General features: G+C 39.7%; 1 protein-coding gene and 1 long non-coding RNA gene across 9 annotated transcripts in view; one reads left to right on the plus strand and one right to left on the minus strand.

Moving 5' to 3' along the window:
- Nucleotides 1-19,089, plus strand: part of TAFA1 (TAFA chemokine like family member 1) — a 666,172-nt gene that overhangs the window by 408,296 nt on the left and 238,787 nt on the right. The gene's annotated exons all lie outside the window — the stretch shown is intronic.
- Nucleotides 1-19,089, minus strand: part of LOC109496576 — a 28,501-nt gene that overhangs the window by 6,867 nt on the left and 2,545 nt on the right. For 3 of the 4 annotated variants that reach the window (XR_006593887.1, XR_006593886.1, XR_002152706.3), the window contains exons 3-4: nt 5,360-5,450; nt 2,814-3,113 (exon numbers count right to left, since the gene is read on the minus strand). This is a non-coding gene — a long non-coding RNA (uncharacterized LOC109496576). The remainder of the gene's footprint in view (nt 1-2,813; nt 3,114-5,359; nt 5,451-19,089) is intronic. The other variant, XR_002152701.3, reaches the window with a different exon arrangement.

Genomic DNA, 19,089 nt, shown 5'->3' on the forward strand with positions numbered 1-19,089 from the left:
GTCGGTTAAGCGTCCAACTTTGGCTCAGACCATGATCTCTCAGCTCATGAGTTCAAGCCCCGCATCGGGCTCCATGCTGACAGCTGGGAGCCTGGAGCCTGCTTCGGATTCTGTGTGTCCCTCTCTCCCTGCCCCTCCCCCGCTCATGCTGTGTCTCTTTCTGAAAGTAAATAGACTTTAAAAAGAAAAGAAAGATAACTGCTCAAGAATGAATAGTTACCTGCCAGGGGGAGGTGGGAAGAACTTTAGGCAAATGCTCAAAGATGGTATGTTTTTCTTTTTTTCAATTTATTTGTTCGAATACAGTTGATGCAGAAGGTCACGTAAGTTTCAGGTATACGACATAGTGATTGCCCATCTCCACACACTATGCTATGCTCCCCACAAGTGTAGCTACCATCAGTCACCGCAAGATGCTATTACAATATCATTTGGCTCTATTCCCTGTGGTGTGCCTTTTACTGCTGTGGGAGGCAGCATGCTCTGATGAAGGAGCAGAGCAAGACCAGTGTGGCTACAAGGGAGAAAGAAGGAAGGCAGGAGGGCTTCAAGTAAGACCACCCATGTCTTCAGATGTTGCGTCATCCAAGGCCTTGAAGTACTGTGGGCCGTTTTTCCAAAAGTCATAAAGACTCACCGTCGGAGAGACAAACGCTATACAAGTAATCAAGAGAATTTTAGAGCAGGAATATGGAACGGGGCAATGAGACACAGAAAGCTTAGAGGAGACAGTAGCCAGGATAAACAGGAATATCTCTGGGAAGAGGTGACATTGGAATGGAGACCTGAATGGCACAAAAGGCCCAGCAGAGGAAAGATGGGAAGAAAGGATATTCGTCCAGTGAAAGAGCTAGAAGGTGCAAAGACCAGGAAGCAGGACTGTGGTTTGGGTCTGATGAATAGATAGAAGGCAATGGTTGACTAGGATCTGGACTTGAGTGTGTACTCATTAATTTTACTGCTCGCCAGTGCTGTCACCTGTCTGGGTTTCCTGCTTCCTGAGGTGTGGGGGCTTTTTCTCTTTCACAGAGACCACGTTTCCTCTATTCTGTACTCTCAGTGCCTGCGACAGTGCCTAGGACTCATCGGGCACTCAGCAAATGTTTGTTTCACAAAGGAATCTCTCAGATAAAGTGGCCATAAATCTAGGGCTAAAATTCTAAAACTAGAAAGAAATCGTTTAAATGTTGACAATCATCAGCCATTTTGTAGTCTAATACCCCAATGTTTAAAAATCTAGAAATCAAAGCAATCAAATTACCTGGAAGGGTAGATAGAACCTAAGTAACAAGACAGGGGGAAAAAATTATATAAATCAGGGTTTCTCAGCCTCAGAACTGTTAATATTTTGGACTGAACAATTCTGTTCAGCTTAGCAGCATGGCTACACCCTGCCCACTGGAAATTGGTAGCACCCCTTCAGTGGTAACAACCCACAGTGACTCCAGATATTGCCATATGGCCCAGTTAAGACAACGGGTATGAAAGTATTAATGCCGGGGCGCCTGGGTGGCTCAGTCTGTTGAGCGTCTGACTTCGGCTCAGGTCATGATCTCACAGCTGGTGAGTTCGAGCCCCGCGTCGGGCTCTGTGCTGACAGCTCGGAGCCTGGAGCCTGCTTCGGATTCTGTGTCTCCCTCTCTTTCTCTGCCCCTCCCCTGCTCACACACTGTCTCTCTCTCTCAAAAAAATAAACATTAAAAAATTAAAAAAAAAAAGTATTAATGCCCTGACACTTGGTAAAATGTTGCAGAATATGTACCACCCGGAGGAGTTTCAACTGATTTGTGTGCAAAGTTTTCTCGAGAGGTAGAAATGTGTCCCCTGAATTGAAATACTGTACATCATGCATATGTTCTTAGCAGCAGCTAAACAAAGATGCTTAATGTTTTTATGACTTTTTATGGTTAGTGTTCAGACATCCATCATTGTAAAAGAAACCACTTTCAAAGTTTTTCTTTATAAATATGTAATATAATTGTAGAGTAAACCTCCTTTATCATTCTGATGGGGGATCAGACTAATATTCATCTGGCATATTGAGTTTTATCAGAATTTTATTCTATTTAAGTAGTTTGTTGAGGGAGGGAAAGAGGAGAAAAAAAGTTGACCTGCAATGTATTGTATTCTGTGGAATAACACAGTTCCACTTTGTCATTAAGCTGTACCATACGGGGGCGCCTGGGTGGCTCAGTCGGTTAAGCATCCGACTTCAGCTCAGGTCACGATCTCGCGGCTCGTGAGTTCAAGCCCCGCCTTGGGCTCTGTGCTGACAGCTCAGAGCCTGGAGCCTGTTTCAGATTCTGTGCCTCCCTCTCTCTCTCTGACCCTCCCCCGTTCATGCTCTGTCTCTCTCTGTCTCAAAAACAAATAAACGTTAAAAAAGAAATTAAAAAAAAAAGCTGTACCATACGGTTTTCCCATACAGTTTTAAGAATTTTTAAAAAGAGCTTTTTTCCCTAATCTTAAATATTCAGAGAATATAGGCAAGTATACAGAAGAAAATTAAAATCATCTCTAAACCCACAATCTAGAGGTAACTATGTATATTATGCTTTAATAGATTAATTTATTCCCTCATTAAATTATGTGCCAGATATTGTGCTAAGGCTCAAGATTCATGGTGGACCAGATGTACAGGTACCTCTTTAGGGGAAGCCTATTTGCATATATATTAGTATGTATATTCTGCCTCTACTCATACCAGATGTACCTGGACACCTGGGTAGTTAAGGAATGCTTGGCCAGGAACTGTTGGGCTTTAAGTGTCAGAAACCTGAAAAATATTAAATTAATGGCTTTATCTTACTTACGTAAAAAGTTTGAACCCTTCAGGGCTGATTCAATGAGTCCACGCTTCCCCTGGGAACCCAGGCTCCTTTATTTTTCTCTTGTGCTATTGCTAAGCATGGATCCATTGGTCCAAAGCTTACAAAACAGCTGCCCTTCATTCAGATGTTCATCCAGATTTTGAACTGGAAGAAGGTAAAGGAAAAAATGCAACAGGAAGGGCCGTGTGAGTCTGATCCTGTAAACAAGCTGTCTCAGAACTTAAGAATTTTCCCAGTGATGTAGATTTCTATCTCTTGCCTAGAACTGTCATGTGAATCCAGCTGCAAAAGGTGAGAAGAACCATATGAAATTGTACAAAGTTAAAAGTGATATACATCTTTCTAAAAGTAGACATTCTCTTTCCCTAAGATAAGCATCGACTGTTTGGAATTAAACTTCCATATGCTTGCTTATGTATAGACAAAGAGAGTCACACACATTAAAGTTATTCTTTCTTCCCATTTAAAGGTATGGTAGACCTTTTCTTTTTCTCAACAGTCTATCGTTGGCAACCTTTCAGATCAATATGTTTAGACTTAAACCATTTAGAAATAATAATTGTATTATAGTCCCCACAGTGAATATATTATAATTGTTAAACTTCCCCATCTGAGTAGATACATAGACTTTCTCCAAATTATTGTTAACAAGTAAGGCCACAGTGTATATCTTTGTACTGTATGCATACACAAATGGATGACTTCTTTTGTACATAAGCCTTCTAGAAATAGAATTGCTAGGTCAATACATATGAAACATTTTTAAACATTCTAATAATTACTGTCAAGTTGCCTTCTAAAAGGTCATAATCACTCATGCTCCCAACAATATATGAGAATTTCCTTTTCCATATCTGCATCAATGATGGATGTTATCAACATTATTGTTTTATAACAACATAGGCAATAATGTATCACTGGATGGATTTATTTTGTAGTGTTTTGAGAGAGAGAGAGAGAGAGAGAGAGAGAGAGAGCGCATGCGCGAGAGAGAGACAGAAGGAGTAGGGGAGAAGGGCAGAGAGAGAGAGAGAATCTCAAGCAGGCTCCACACTGAGACTCAACATGAAGCTCAATCCCACAACCCTGCGATCATGACCTGAGCCAAAACCAAGGGTCAGACACTCAACCGACTGAGCACCCAGGTGCCCCCTGAAACTTTTTATCATGAAGAATATCATGAATACTCAAAAATAGAATGAATAGGACAATAAACTCTCATTGCCCATAATCCTGTTTCAACAGTTACCAATATATGGCCAGACTTGTTTTATCTGCATGGGGTTTAATCCTTTGCTTGCTTTTCCTGCCATTTCCCTCTCCACTCTTTGTTGTTGTTGTTATTGTTATCGTCGTCATCATTGTTTGGTTGTTCGTCTTTTACTTGTCATCCTAGTACCAATTTTGATTTCTTCACAGTCTTATGTATTTGGTCTTGAAACATCATATCCACGAGTCAAGTTTTCTCTCCATCACAGAGATAATAAATATGTGGCAAGAATCTCATTACCTTTCCCCTTCTCTACCTTGGTAGATATTATTAATTGAGCTATACATCTTTTTGCAGGAAGCCCCAGTGTATCCTTATGACTCTTGAGCAATGGTTCTCAAACTTCAGTATGCATAGCATTACCTGGAGAGCTTGTTAAAAACATGTTCCTAGATCCCTCCTCCATAGATTTTCATTGAGTACATTCGCCGCAGCACCTACGATTCTGGATTTCTAATAACCTGCTAGGCAATGCTGATGGTACCTGTCTATATATTACACGTTAACATTTTTCTAGACCAGTGCTTCCATTGCTGCACAAATGAATCACTAGAGATCATGTTCGAATTCAGATTTGTATTCAGTGGGTCTGCTGAATAGCCTGAGATTCAGCCTTTCCAACAAGGTTCCAGTTGTATTGCTGGTCCATGGACCAAATTTCAGTATGTAGATCTTCAGTGGCCACACTTCCATAGAAAGAAGGCTTGTGAAGTTAATCAGCCAGCGATGCCTGACCGAGAAGGAAGGGCTTTCTTGGTTTCAAAGAGTCCTGAATATCACTGCACAGACTAAGCCCACACTGGATACAGAATAATGAACTGCGAAACTTTTCTTAAAATTTAGGCTTCACGGGCACCTGGGTGGCTCAGTTGGTTAAGTGTCTGACTTTGGCTCAGGTCGTGATCTCGCTGTTTGTGAGTTCCAAACCAGGACTTACAGCTCAAAGCCGGGGGCCTGCTTCAGATTCCGTGTCTCCCCTCTCTCTGCCCCCCTCGCTGTCTCTGTCTCTCAAAAATAAATAAACATTAAAAAAAAATTAGATTCCAGGGCCCTCCAATGAGAAATCCTAATTCACTGAGTTTGGAGTGGAGCCTGGAAATTTATCTTCCAGACAACTCTTTTGTCAATTTGAGGGCACAGGTAAGTGTTGCAGCCACTGCTTTACATGCCACAGATGATGCACAGGTGTTCTTTCTTGGATTCATCTGGTTCCTTTCCAAACCATCCATCTTATCAAGACACACGTATTTGCATTGACCTTTTACATGATGCTGCTGCACGCTGTGGGCCATGCAGAGATGAATCAGGAGTTGAATCGGAGATGATCGTATCTCTGTAGATCTGAAAACCTGGTGAAAGATACAGATACAATAACACATAATCTACCTGTATAGGAAGTCAGAGAAGAAAAAGATTGGTTTTCTTTCTCTGCTTTCTCCCTTTTAAAAGGTAAACTTAAACATTTGCTCAATGGGAAACTCCCCGCTCAACAAGAAATCTCACAAAGCCTAAGAATGCCAAGGTGATGGTCCTCCGTGTAATCATCGTATGAGTTTTGCACATGGGTTATATTGCCGATTATTAGCTAGGTTTGTAAGAATAATACAACATGTTGTTCATTACACAGTATATACGACAGGAGGAAGTGAACACCACCTAGAGAACCATAACTTTGTTCATTCTTTGACTTTGGGGGAATTTCAGTTTGTAGCCTTAATGAGATACAACTGTAGTTTTTGCATTTTAAGTAATGTGCCAATTGTAGTCTTGTACCGCATTCTTGTTTTCCTAAATTCTCGTCCTGTATAGCTTTCTATACAGGGTGTAAAAATTATGAAATGCTAATAACGTAAGTGATATGTTTACCATCTGCTGGATGGTGCTATTCACTGTCATTAAGATTCTAAAAGGATTGCCTGAGAAAACAGAATAGTGAAAAGGAAAAAGAACTGTAATCAAGCATAAAAAGACTTATAAAAGAGGGAACTGAGACATCTTTCAGCAGTGACCTTTCTAACACTGATATTGGGCCGGGACTGTAATTGTCCATCATTCTTTTCAATGGTCAATACTCCGCTCACCACAACTCATTCTTTCAATACCATTGATCCCTTTAACAACCTTGGTTGGCAATCGCTCTTTGTAAGTTACACAGTTAGTGGCATTCTTTCTGCCCTGTTTTGTGGTTCACTGTTAAACAGTCTCAACATATATGTGTTGATGAATTCAGCCTAGTAAGTGAATTAGGAAATTCCACAGGTGGTAAAAAAAAAAAAAAAAAAAAAAAAAAAAAAGTGGCTTTTAGGCAGGATATTGTACTCGTTAAAAGGATGCCTAGATATAGACTGTCAGCCTTACGATCATTGCTAGAGATCTCTACCTCCATTTCTAAAGGAATTGAGCACGCCTGTACTTGATTTGGTGATCTGTCCCCTGCTGCACACTGGGATGGTTAGAAATATTTTGATGCTGTTAGGCAACTTATTTCTTATTCTTTTGGAGTATTCTTAAGGAATAAGAAACCCATATAGTTTCTAATAAAATATTTTATAAGATTTTAGCATTTTCAAGTTTATATACATTGTCCCCTTCAGTTCTTAAAATAGGTCTATATGATAGCCGTGATAAATGTTTTATTTGAGGTTTTACAGATGATTAATTTGAATCTTGGGAAGTTTAAAGACAGTGATTACAACCTGGAAGCCTTATGCATTACAAAGAAACTTAAAGTTGCACAAAAAGAAATGATATTATGAGACTAAAACCTTCATTTTCTGACTTAGTACTTTTCCTGTTACACCATTTTGCCCTTGATATTGTCTTTATGCCATATTAAAATTTTATTTTTAGTGGTTTCTTTTTTATTTATTTATTTTGTGAGAAACGTGGGGGTGAGAGAGAAGCAGAAAGAGAGGGAGAGAGAGAGTCCCAAGCAGGTTCCACACTGTCCGCACAGAGCCCAATATGGGGCTTGAACTCACCAACTGTAAGATCATGACCTGAACAGAAATTAAGAGTCAGATGCTTAACTGACTGAGCCACCCAAGTGCCCCTATTTTTAGTGATTTTTGAATAAAAAATGCTGAAAACATGCTGTAACATGAAGCCCTAGAATCAGTTATTTAAGATGTTTTGATTTGGGGAGGGCCCCAATCTCCATATTAAACACTCTAACAAAGCAGATAGCTGCTTCTTTGAAAGGAATTATATTGAATTCTCTTTATTTACAGTACAATAGTGATATAGGTGAATTGCAACCAACTTAAAATTCATATTCAGATTTTTCACTCATCTGGGTCATTGTTCACACAATCTGTCATCAGCTGCAAAATTCAATTAAAGGTACGGGGGCCTTTTATTTGATGTGATAGTTCTGTGGGAGCTGATACATTTGACTTCTTCCATGAAAAGTTTTTACTCAGGATAATTAAAAGAGTGGATGTGTCTGTGGCACCACCATTCTACTTGTTTGATTTCCATTAGAATAAAATATCAATATATCTGATCCACCCAAGTGGGTGAATTCAGTTTGCTCTCTTTCCTTTCCTCTTCCTAATGGTGATGATCATGGACAGGTCCTGAGAACTTAACGTGAACCAGACACTATTCTGAATAGTATGTGTGTTATCTGTACGTAACCCTGCGAACTACCTTGTTGGGCAGCTACAGTTATTGGGCAGTTATTATCCCCATTTTACAGATGAGGAAACTGAGAATCAGGATAGTTGCGTGACTGGTAGAACTGGAATTTATCCACTGGCTCTCCAGATCCAACACTGATTCTTTTAGAATTGGCCAGATTATGCTGTCTTTCCCGGTATTATATTTAATTTGTTGTCTTTCCTGGTACTATAAAGCAGAGTTGTGGGCATCTCCTTGTACTTAGCAAAGAGATATCTTTGGGTGGTGGTATCCTGTGAGAACTTCACATCATATGCCTGACATTACTTTGATTCCTTCTCATCACAATCAACCTAACCACCCCTTCATGCAGCAAGATTATGAAAACTATTCTAAGGGCATTGCCGATGTGTAGGCTACCTCTTTAAGTCTGAGGGTAGCAATTTCTTAGTAACGTAAGATGGCAGGTTATGTCCATCTTAAGGATTGTAGAGCAAAGTCATGGAAACCACAACCAGGTACATATATGGGGAGCACAGCCAGCCCCCTGGACAGCACCATCACAGCAGCATCAAGGTTGGGAGGAGCTGTCCCAAAGCATTTCATCTTTGAAGAGGAAAATTGTTGGCCTTCATTCTCTAGCGGGTGAAATATTTGCCTAGTGCACACAGTTTCATGGACAAGCTGTCCGGTCTTTTCTTTCACGAAGTCAGTCTGAAGTATATCAAATTCCCGGTTAACTGATCCTGGGTTTACTGTAGCCAAACCACTGGTCAGCTGATTCATGGAAAGAGCCTTCAACTTTGAGCTTGCAATTAGGTGAATGGGTTCAGTTGGCTGTCCAATATGTACTAGACTTTGGGGCATATATATCAAATTTCTCTGAACCTTGGTTTTATTCATAATGCAATAGGAATAAAAAAAATCATGTTGCATACACAGTGTACCTTTTGGTTGTTTTTGGAAGATAAACTTCTTTCCACCTGTGATTCTCCTATATTGTAAAATTAATTCTCAGGGCAACAGACAGATGTAATTTATTTTATGATTACAGAGGATTGATACTTAAATGAGTAAACCCTGCCATAACTGTTCACCTATAGAGATTTTATAACTACCTTAAAATGCAAAAAGGCAGAGAGCCCTGAGTCTGTATCTGATATCTTTTGTTCTTTCTTTTACTCTCATATACTGGTTCTCAAGCTGTAGTATACGTAAGTATTACTGTTGAGGGTTATATACACCAAGCCACTTGGCCCTGCTTTGTGGGATATGCAAAGAATTTTTTATGATAAGTTAGGCATACTTTTAATATTATCTCTAAATTTAATAAAATCTCCATCCTCCTTAGAAGATAAAACTCCATGGCATTCCTATATTTCTAGGGGAATTCTGGCCCAGGCATTTACAGTAAAAGATTCTAAATGCTTCTGAGCCTCAGTTTCATTCTCAGTAAAATGGAATAATAAAACCCACCTTGATATATTTTAGTGATGACTGAATTAGATTTAAGACTATATATACATTAAGGTTCTTGCATATTACAACAATTTTAACAACAAAGGTCTTGACACATTATAAATACTTAGCTAATGTCACTTTCCTTCCCAGCTTGCCTCTCCCTACTATAAAGCAGCAATGAGTGTTCATTCCTGGGTTCAAGGGCATGCAGCTGTTTTCGTTTGCTATTAACTTTTATACATTGCATAGGTGCACATCTTGCAAAATACTCATTTATTGGCTGAATCCTCTTGAATGAATGGTTGAGTAGTTTCACACATCTTGTTAAGTTAGGTAAATGCTGTAAGTTACAAGATGAACATATCAACTTGAACAAGAAGCCGGGACTGAGATTTCTTTGGTTATTCCACATCCACCACGTGGTATTATTTGTAACTGGCCAGGTTGACGTTAGGCTTTTGATATTGAATCTTCATAGGTGCCCACATCAGTCAAAGAATTTTGAAAGAGGAAAAAGTTTGATGAGATTTTAGTCTTTATATATATATTTTTCAGCCAACAACCTTAATTACACTTCATTGATGTCAGAAGATACAACTCAGAAGACTGTGTTCCTGTTAAAGTCTAAACACTTATGTAAGCTGTTGGATTATTAATTTTTTCCATCACTTTGGGAATTAAAAATAAATGCCAGCACTGTAAATTCATCAGTCACTGCACCAAATTTTTCAGAATGGCCAAAATTTAAAAAAAATGATAATAAGTGTTGGTGCAGCTGTGGAGTAACTGGAACGTTCGTATTTTGTTGGTGAGAATGTCAAATGGTAAACCACTTTAGAAAACAGGGAGTCATTAAGAAAACATAGGTCTCCTCTATGACCCAGCTTATGTGCATAAGATATTGAGGTATATATCTTCAAAAAGATCGTGTGTGTTTTTAGCACCCTTATTTACAATAGCAAATACTGGAAACTATCCAAATGTCCATCAGCAGGAGAATGGGTGAATTAGTCATGCTATGTTCATACGAGAGAAAACTGCACAGCAGTAAAAAAGAATAAACTACAAATACATTGAGAAGCACGGATGAAACTCAAAAACCGTTAAGATTGGTAAAAGAAGTGAGGTACAAAAGAGTTCATAATGTATAAATTCATTAATGTGAAGTGCAAGGACCAGTCTATGCTGATGGCAGTCAGAATGGTGTTTGCTTCTGGGGGGGTAGCTGATGACTGGAAAGTGGCACAAGAAGTGTTGGGGTAAAAATGATCTAAATATTGATCTGGGTGGTGCCAGTATTCAACACGTGTGTGTGTGCGTGTGTGTGCGTGCGTGTGTGTGTGGGGGTGTGAAATGTATGCCTATGTGCTTTAAAGATTTGTAGGTTTTGTCATATCCACATTATGCCTCGAAAAACTCCAAATAACCTGTCTATTGTACTAGAAGAGATTTATTAATATAAGACAGACACAGGAAATTACTGATTTTTATGAAAAACTTTCTGAATACCCACTTTCTTCAACAAATATGGGACATGAAAAAACGGGGTAAGACCTAACTATCACAGATTTAAAATTTTTTAATAGGCATATCAGTCAAATGCAATTTATGTGGATTTTGTGTGGATCCTAATATTAAAAAAAACTGAAGATATTTTTGAGTCATTGGGGGAAAACTGAACATGAGCTAGTTGCTAAATGGTATTAGGGGCTTATATCATTAGGGGGGATGATAGTATCATGACTCAAGGTAAAATGGTAAGGTGTCTAGGACTGGCATTAAATATTTCACCCAGTAAAGCATCAGCAAACAAATGAAACGAGAATAATGCCCAGATGTTGAATTTTATAAATGAAATCTACTTTTATGACTTAGGTGACCGAAATAAGTAGGGCAAAAATAATAATAAAGTGTTAGGGTGGGATGAGGGGTGAGTTAATGAGTCCATTAAAAAAAATTTTTTTTTAATGTTTGTTTTTGAGAGAGCACGCACGTGCACAAGCAGGGGTGGGGAGGGGCAGAGCGAGAGGGAGACACAGAGTCTGAAGCGCTCTCCAGGCTCTGTGCTGTCACCACAGAGTCGTCAATGACTCAGGACTCGAACTCACGTACCGTGAAATCATGACCTGAGCCGAAGTCATGCTTAACCGACTGTGCCACCGAGGCACCCCAATGAGTCCCTTTTTGGAAACAGAGCTTGATGTACCCGTGAGCCGTTCAAGAGGAGCTTGCTGACTCTGTGGGCCAAGAGCTCATCGCTGAGGTTGGGCCCGGAGAGAAAGATAAAAGGACCCCCAGTTCTTCAAGTTGCAGCTCTGGGTTTGAAAGAAACCGGATACAGAGAATATTTGGAGCGAACCAAAGAGCTGGCACGGCCGAAGATGCTTAATATGCAAAGAATAGACAAAGGGAATGGAGAGCCTAGAGCAGGCTAACTGGGATGAATGAGGTGACCCAGGAGGGGAGGAAAAAAAAAGAAGGGCAGAAAGCCCAGGAAATTTAGGAATTACAGAAAGCATTTTGTGAATTGCAATCAGCAAATAGTTTCTGAGCACGTCCCATCTCCCCCCCCCCCCCCCCCCGAGCATTGAGCAGTGGAGAGGTTGTTGCTGACATCTTCCTGCGGCTGTCCCACTGGACTCTTTGGGGACTAGGGGACAAGCACAAGGTTGCAGTAATGCAGAGCAATAAGAACATGGGGTATTAAACTCTTACCAGAAGGGTGGGTACAAGAGAAGAGTGAGCCCGTGAGAGACATCTGAAGCACTCTCTACTCCTTATGCTGACAGAACAAGAGGGCACCATCTCTCCGGGAGAGCCAGGCACGTGTGTTGGCATCACACTTTTCACAGTGCCATCCTTTACGCTCTGCAGTCGGAATAGAGGCTCCCTGCATTTCAAGCAGGGAAACTCCACGGTCACAGGGCCCTGCAGTCAACCACGCCGCAAAGAAAAATGCCAGGAAATAGCCATTTCTCTGGCCTAGAATTAAAAGTGACCCGCTTTCATATTTCCTTGGGCTCTGCACGCCCCAGTGGAGACCCTATTTGCCAAGTCTCAGCCCACGGTTAATTTAGTTCCCTTTTATTTTTCCTTAATCCTTGAATTATCACCTTCGTGAAAAACCGCGTGTGTCATAGAAAAGCTGACACCAGCCAAAGTGGAGTATCGCAGCCCAAATGAGGCTCCTATTATTGCCCTATTTCATGGGGAACAGGCTTCCCTTTGCCCTTCATTCATCACCTGCAAACTATGGAAACCTAATCGAGCCGCTTTGTTTTAATGGCAGCTGTTCTGCCCTCCCCCGCACGGGTCTCCCCCCTCTGCTCCATGAGCAAACAGATGAGTTCCATTTGGAGTTAAAGTTATGGTGCGTGAAAATCACAGTGAGGGGCAACAAGATTTTTTCTTTGCCTTCACGGGACAGGGAGCATTAAGCCCTGTTCTCTTTCCCTTGAAGTCTATCCCAGGACACCCGGCTGCTGGGCACCCTGTGAGATCCTTTGCAGACTGGAGGACCTCACCTTTCCATTGTGACCCCTGCTAAAGGCTTTAAAGATCACTCCTGAGGTTCCTGTGTGCATTTTAAGTGTATGAAAAATAGATCTGAGGAAATGATTTTAACAGTGGATGTTTGCTAGCCTGTGTTACACATTATATACACTTCCAATTAGGATTCTTTATTATCCCTCCCTCCACGATGCCCTGAAGTAAGGCGCATTGGTGAAATCTAATTATACATGCATCTTTCCATAGATAAAGGACGTTTTTAGACCTCTCAACATGTACACACTTCTTACGTCTGTAAGGTGTTTGTTTGGTAGTAGGTTTTTTGAGGCAGGGGGCTGTTTTTCTGAAAGCCCCCAAATGATTAGTGTCCTTTGATTGATTTGTTTAAACGTCAGCTTTCTGAGGACATTGCAAGAGACCATGTAGACTCCTTTTAGTGACGCCCTGTCCTTGGTTTCTGAAAGCTTTTGCTCTCATTTTCCATTACTTTTCTCTCTGGTCATGGATGATCTACCCTCTCCTTGCAGGGTTGAGAGTTCATGGCTGTTTCTAATTCAGAATTAGCAGATAGAGAAAAATATGCTCCTCGAGGTAATAATTCTCCCACATTTGTGGCTGCTCACCTGTCACAGTGTAAAACAGAACGTGGCTCTAGGCCCCCGTGTGATGCCTGACATTGCCACAGGCACAAGAAGAACATTTATTTTTTTAAGCAGCTCTGCTAACATGGAGCTATCCTTGGGCTCATGTTTGTGTTGAATCTAAAGGAGGTGGTGAAGGCAGAAATGAGGCAAATGAAATGCAGATCGGCTGTGGGAAGCTTCCATTTCCTTGGCTCAGCCTACCGGAGGATTGGCCCATGCAAGATTACGAGACGAGAATTCTTTGTGTTTGTAGTCTTCCCCAACCACTATTTTTCATGATGTCTCTTAATCATTTCTCATCCAAGCATTTTTCCCTATCTGCTATCAATGCTAATGTCTCCCCATCCTGATTTTCAAATTAAATATCGTACTTAAAATATTAATACCGCTTGTTCTTGGATTCTTTGTTTATTCATCTTATGCAAAACGCAACAGCGAGCCCCCCGTCTATATTAAATGCTAGTGTATGGGCAGACACAATGACTTATTAATGACTGTTGTATGATATGGAGAGCTAGGGCTTTATATAAGCATGCAATTCTTATTCAAAAATGCTCTGCTGGTACTACCCTGTAGGGAAAAAAAATGAAATATGTCTATCTTTTCAAAGAAAAAAATGACTTGTCTTGTAAAGACCATTGTAGAGGTAAGGAAGTATTCCAACTAGGCCAAGTTTCTTGAGTCCCCAAGGAAGTTAGCTCATGTCTTAAAGTATTTGGGTATGCAAATTTTTGTAACATTTATTGAAGTGGAAACCACATACTGTAAACCTATAGCTCAGTGAATTAACACAAAGTATATAACCACAGCTGTGGCCAAGAAGTAGTATATTTTAAAGGTGCCTTATTCGTGTGTCTAGCCCATATTCTGTTGGGTTGTTTCCGCTTCTTGTATGACTTATAGCTGTTGTTTTCTTTGTAAGGATTAGACATGGATTCTCTGTGTACTCAATGTGCTAATAAAAGCCCACTGTGTAGGCTGAATTTTCACTCTTTTATTCATATCTTTTCATGAATAGAAGTTCTTAATTTTATTGTGGTCTAATTTACAGAATTTTCTGCTATGGCCTGTGTTTTTTGTATCCGATTGTAAAAATCTCTTTATATGAAGATAGCCTTCACTTTTACTTCCTAGAAGATTTACTGCTTGCCCTTTGGAGTCAGATCTACATTGACCCCAAAACTTATTTTGGGTGTTGATGTGAGAACGATGGGAAACCACTAGAATATTCCTAGAAGAGGCTTGGCATGGCTAGGTTTTATTTGATAAAGACCTTTTTTGGCTGACATATGGAAGATGGACAAGAGACGAAGTAGGAGAACATTCAGAATATTCTGCTTCAGCAGTTTGGACAAGAAATGGTTATGGCTTAGATTTGGGGGAGTAACAGTGATCATAGAAAGGAATGGTTGGATTTGAGAAATGTTTCAGGAGGTAAGCCTTCAAATTTTATAGATGGGGAGGAGAGGAAAAGAAATTAAGGATGCCTCCTTGGTTCTTGAGCTGCTGGGTGAATGACAGTATTACCGATTATGATTATGCAGGCAAAAATTTTTAAAAAAAAGATTTGTAGGGCAAACTAAAAAAATCATGTTTTATTCAGGTTTAGTTTGAGGTGATTCATCTAAGTGGAAATGAATGAAAGAATGAATGAGTGATCCACTAGACTTGTACATGACAAAACTGGAGCACCTAGGTGTTTTGACCCTACGTTTAGGACTTTTCTCCATTACAGCAATATAATGCACAGAACATGCCATTGAACCTATTACAAAGCATTATAGAAAAACAAAGTAAGATCTTCTGGTCCAGTAACTTTGGATACTTTTTATACTAACTCCCTTGATGGTTTATTATATACATCGCTGAAGTCTCAGGGAAATTCTGTAAGAAAACAATGCTACTTTTGCTTTATTTAACCCGATATTTCTCAAATTTTTTTCTACAAAAGTGCCTTTTAGGAAGACCTGTTAACATGCCTTGAAACTAGCATTAGTATTCTGTGAAATAATCTTCAGGAAAAGTTATTCATCAGCCTGTGCTATCGTGTTAACACAAATGCACACACCCTGGAGACTTATTGCAACACTCAAAAATAAGCGAACAGTAAACATTATGCTTGATCAAATTTGTCTATTTCTGCAATCTTATGCAAGTGGCAAAATGTCTTTTAACTGCCCTTTGTGAAGGGCAGTTCCCTTGTGTCATAATAATTGAAAATTAAGAAGTTACGGAGTCATAATTAAATCGTCCCCTTTGAACCTTTGTTGACTAAAGCTGCATATTAACCACCTCCCATTCAGACACAAGTAGCAAGAAATATTCTTAACACCAACTGCTACAAGATAACATAACAAGCTTTGACAGCTTCCTAATTACCTGACTATCCAGTAGTTAAAAACACTTTAATACTGTAGCAATTTTCTTCTTTGCACATAAGTCAAAAGGTATATCTAATTTGCTATTTAATTGATATCTATATTGCTGCTCTTAAAAGAATGTACGCTCCCCAGTATGTTTAACTATTAATTTGTAACCTTTGATCTGCATATGAGAAATAATTATAAAAAGAAATTACTCGTGATCAAGCCCACGGATGTCAAGCATAGATAAATCTAAAACTGTAACCCAAAATGGAATGAGCCATTTAAAAAAAAAATTTTTTTTTCCTGAAGATATAACTCACTTTCAATTGAATTTCAATTTCGATTATGTGTTATTTTTCACCCAGCTAAGGTTTACTTTTCTGACCTGTAGAATGGGAAGAATAATGATTTTAGGATCATCGTGAACATCAAATAGAAAGGATGCGTATAAAAGGATTAGAGCAGAATCTGGCCCATATAAAATGTTCAAGGAACGTTAGCTCTATCCGTCTCAGTTATAAAGACTTTTCGGTTCGACAGGAGTATGAGCTCAACATGTATTTGTTCAATTGAAATAACATTAAATCACATTGAAATTTCCCTTACGACATTAGTAGACTAACAGATATTTAGAACCAGAGTTATAGACCGTAAGATACTATCCCATCTTCGATACAATTGGCCATGTAATTATGAATAGTTACTAGACCTGGAAGATACCTTTGAGAACACTGTTCTAGCATCCATACACAGAGTATACTTCACCTGTCCAGTGCTATGCTAAGCCTTTTACAAGCATGCTCTCAGTTAATCTCTATAACAGCCCTATGAGGTGGGCAGTATTGTGGATCCCGTGGTACAAGAAAAACAGAATTAAGCCTAGAGACTGTAAGACCAAAGAGCGAGTAAGCGATGGAGGTGGATTTTGACCTAAGTCTCTTTGCCTGAAGAACCCATACTCTTAACCACTGTAAGCACTACTTTTGAAAGACTCTTATGAAATAAGTCCTTTCCTAAAAGAAGGAATGGAAGCTAGAGGAGGATCCACACGTAAGGTAGGGCATGTTAACACAATACGTCCATTCCCTACAGAAAGAATCTGGATCACGTTTAAAGAATTTTCATAGTGTTATAACCCAAAGTGATGTTGATGTCCCTAAACCCACAAATCCCACTGGATTGAATGCTTCCTTCCAAATAACCATGTTTGTTTAGAGAATCCTGGTTCCGCTGCTCTGCAAGGAATAACAGTTAAAATGCATTCCCTGCCCTTAAAAAGCTGGTAATTGTCTAGTGGGAGATAAGAGAGTGGCAGGTGATAATATTTTTCCTTAAATATATAGGAGCTGGCTGCATGAACCAGGGCACTTCACACCAGAAGAGAATATAACCACAGGGAAAATAGGGGGCAGCAGAACCATTCTTAAGGGGAGTGAACAAGGAGAATGTGGACATTTGTGGGAAGTGTTTTGGGAAAGGTGGCTCTTCCTCTGGGTGGGATTAGAATAGGTAGAATAACTGGACGGTTTGGCTACTTTGGCACACAAGGAGACGAGTATGGCACGGACTCATCATTTGCTCTGAGCCAACTCAAGGTAGTCAGCCTGCTTGGAGGGAGATCCATTAAGATGTGAGAGAAAAAGTAAGTTCCCAGGAGAGGAGTTTACATTTGAGGGAAAGCAATCTTTTCGGGATCCTTTAGAAAGTTGCACAATCGCAGGGTGCCTGGGTGGCAGACATCCAGATTGAGCATCTGACTTCGGCTCAGGTCATGATCTCACGGTCTGGGAGTTCGCACCCTGCCTCGGGCTCTGTGCTGGCAGCTCGGAGCCTGGAGCCTGTTTCAGATTCTGTATCTCCCTCTCTCTCTCAAAAATAAATAATAAACCTTTTTTTTTTTTAAGCTGAACAATTCCCTTGGCTTGGAACTCTGTAAGGCTTCTAACAATGATTTTAGAAAAATTTCAGAGAAATTTACCTTTCAAAATCTTTAGAACATTATTGCTGTATTTTTACAAACATGGTTTCAACCTCCATTCATGGCTTATACTCTTCTGTTACCATTTTCTCTCCCAGCCACAATAAACCTGGGCACATTTGTAGTTTCTTTCTATATACATGACGTCAAATGTCGTATACTCTTCATAGACGTATCCCGAGATTAAGAATCCCTCTTAGCAACCTCTTTAGTTTCCTTGATCTTGACTAGAATGTCATGGTTCACAGTATATACTCAGGATCGATGGGTAAGAGCTCAAACCTTGACCTTGTCTCTGATATTTAATCACGGGCAAGCTGGCCACTCCTAGTCCCATGGTTCAGGTAAGCATCTACGTCTTTGGGCGTCCGTAAAGGATTAAATGAGATGTTGATTATGACGGGGCACAGCTTGTTGCCTGGCACATGGGTTTAATCGATGTTAACTATTGTTCTCTTCATAAAACGTTTGTAATTACTTAGTATCTCAAGCTTTTCAGTGGAAATGGAAGGCAGGGCAAAGAAGCTAGTCACGAGAGACCAATGAGGGAAACTGAAGATCAATTTCCAGGTTGAGAACTGGGGTGAGAAAGGCCCTTTTCATTTCATTTTGAGGCCTGCTGGGGGATGCTCCCTCCAGCCCTTTTCTAAAGGAGGGCAGGGAGAAAGCAAACCTTGTCAAGAAAACACAAAGAAGCAGGACTTGATCAAAGCAGGGAATCTCTCCGCAACACTATCGAATAAGATTTAGGATTTTTTTTTTGTTCATTTGTAGTGAAATGCATTCAGAGAAACATTACCGATCCATTCAGAGAAACTTATTTTATTCTTGCTTAGTTCTTCCCTTGTTTTAGGGAATACTTGACACTATCTGTGATGGTCAAAGTATGCAATAAACAACAACAAAAATTCACGTTTTAATACTATACACAGTGTTCTCCCAATGCTTATGGAATTGATAGGACAGTGTAATGCAGAACAACATCAGTCAAATGCAAGCCACATGCTTGACTTTAAATTTTCATGTGGACGCATTTTAAAAAGTTAAAGTGAAATTTATTATATCTCATTTCATCCAATATATCCAAAGTATCATTTCAACACATACTTAATATACAAATTTGTTAATGAGATGTCTTGCATTCTTATTTTTATACCAAGCCTTGAAATCCAGTGTGTCTGTTACACTTACAATGCATCTGTCTTCTGATGCTAAATTTTCAGTGATAAAAGTAAAATGCCAAAATAATTAGGTTGTGTTTCGAGAAAAAATATTTTATATTATTTTTATTTTTAAATTAAATAAAATTAGCAGCACCTGGGTGGCTCAGTTGGTTAAGGCTCCCAGTCTTGATTTTGGCTCAGGTCATGATCTCAAGGGTTTGTGAGTCTGAGCCCCTCATCGGGCT

This window comes from Felis catus, chromosome A2 (assembly GCF_018350175.1).
Source record: "Felis catus isolate Fca126 chromosome A2, F.catus_Fca126_mat1.0, whole genome shotgun sequence".
Classification (NCBI taxonomy): Eukaryota; Metazoa; Chordata; class Mammalia; order Carnivora; family Felidae; genus Felis; species Felis catus.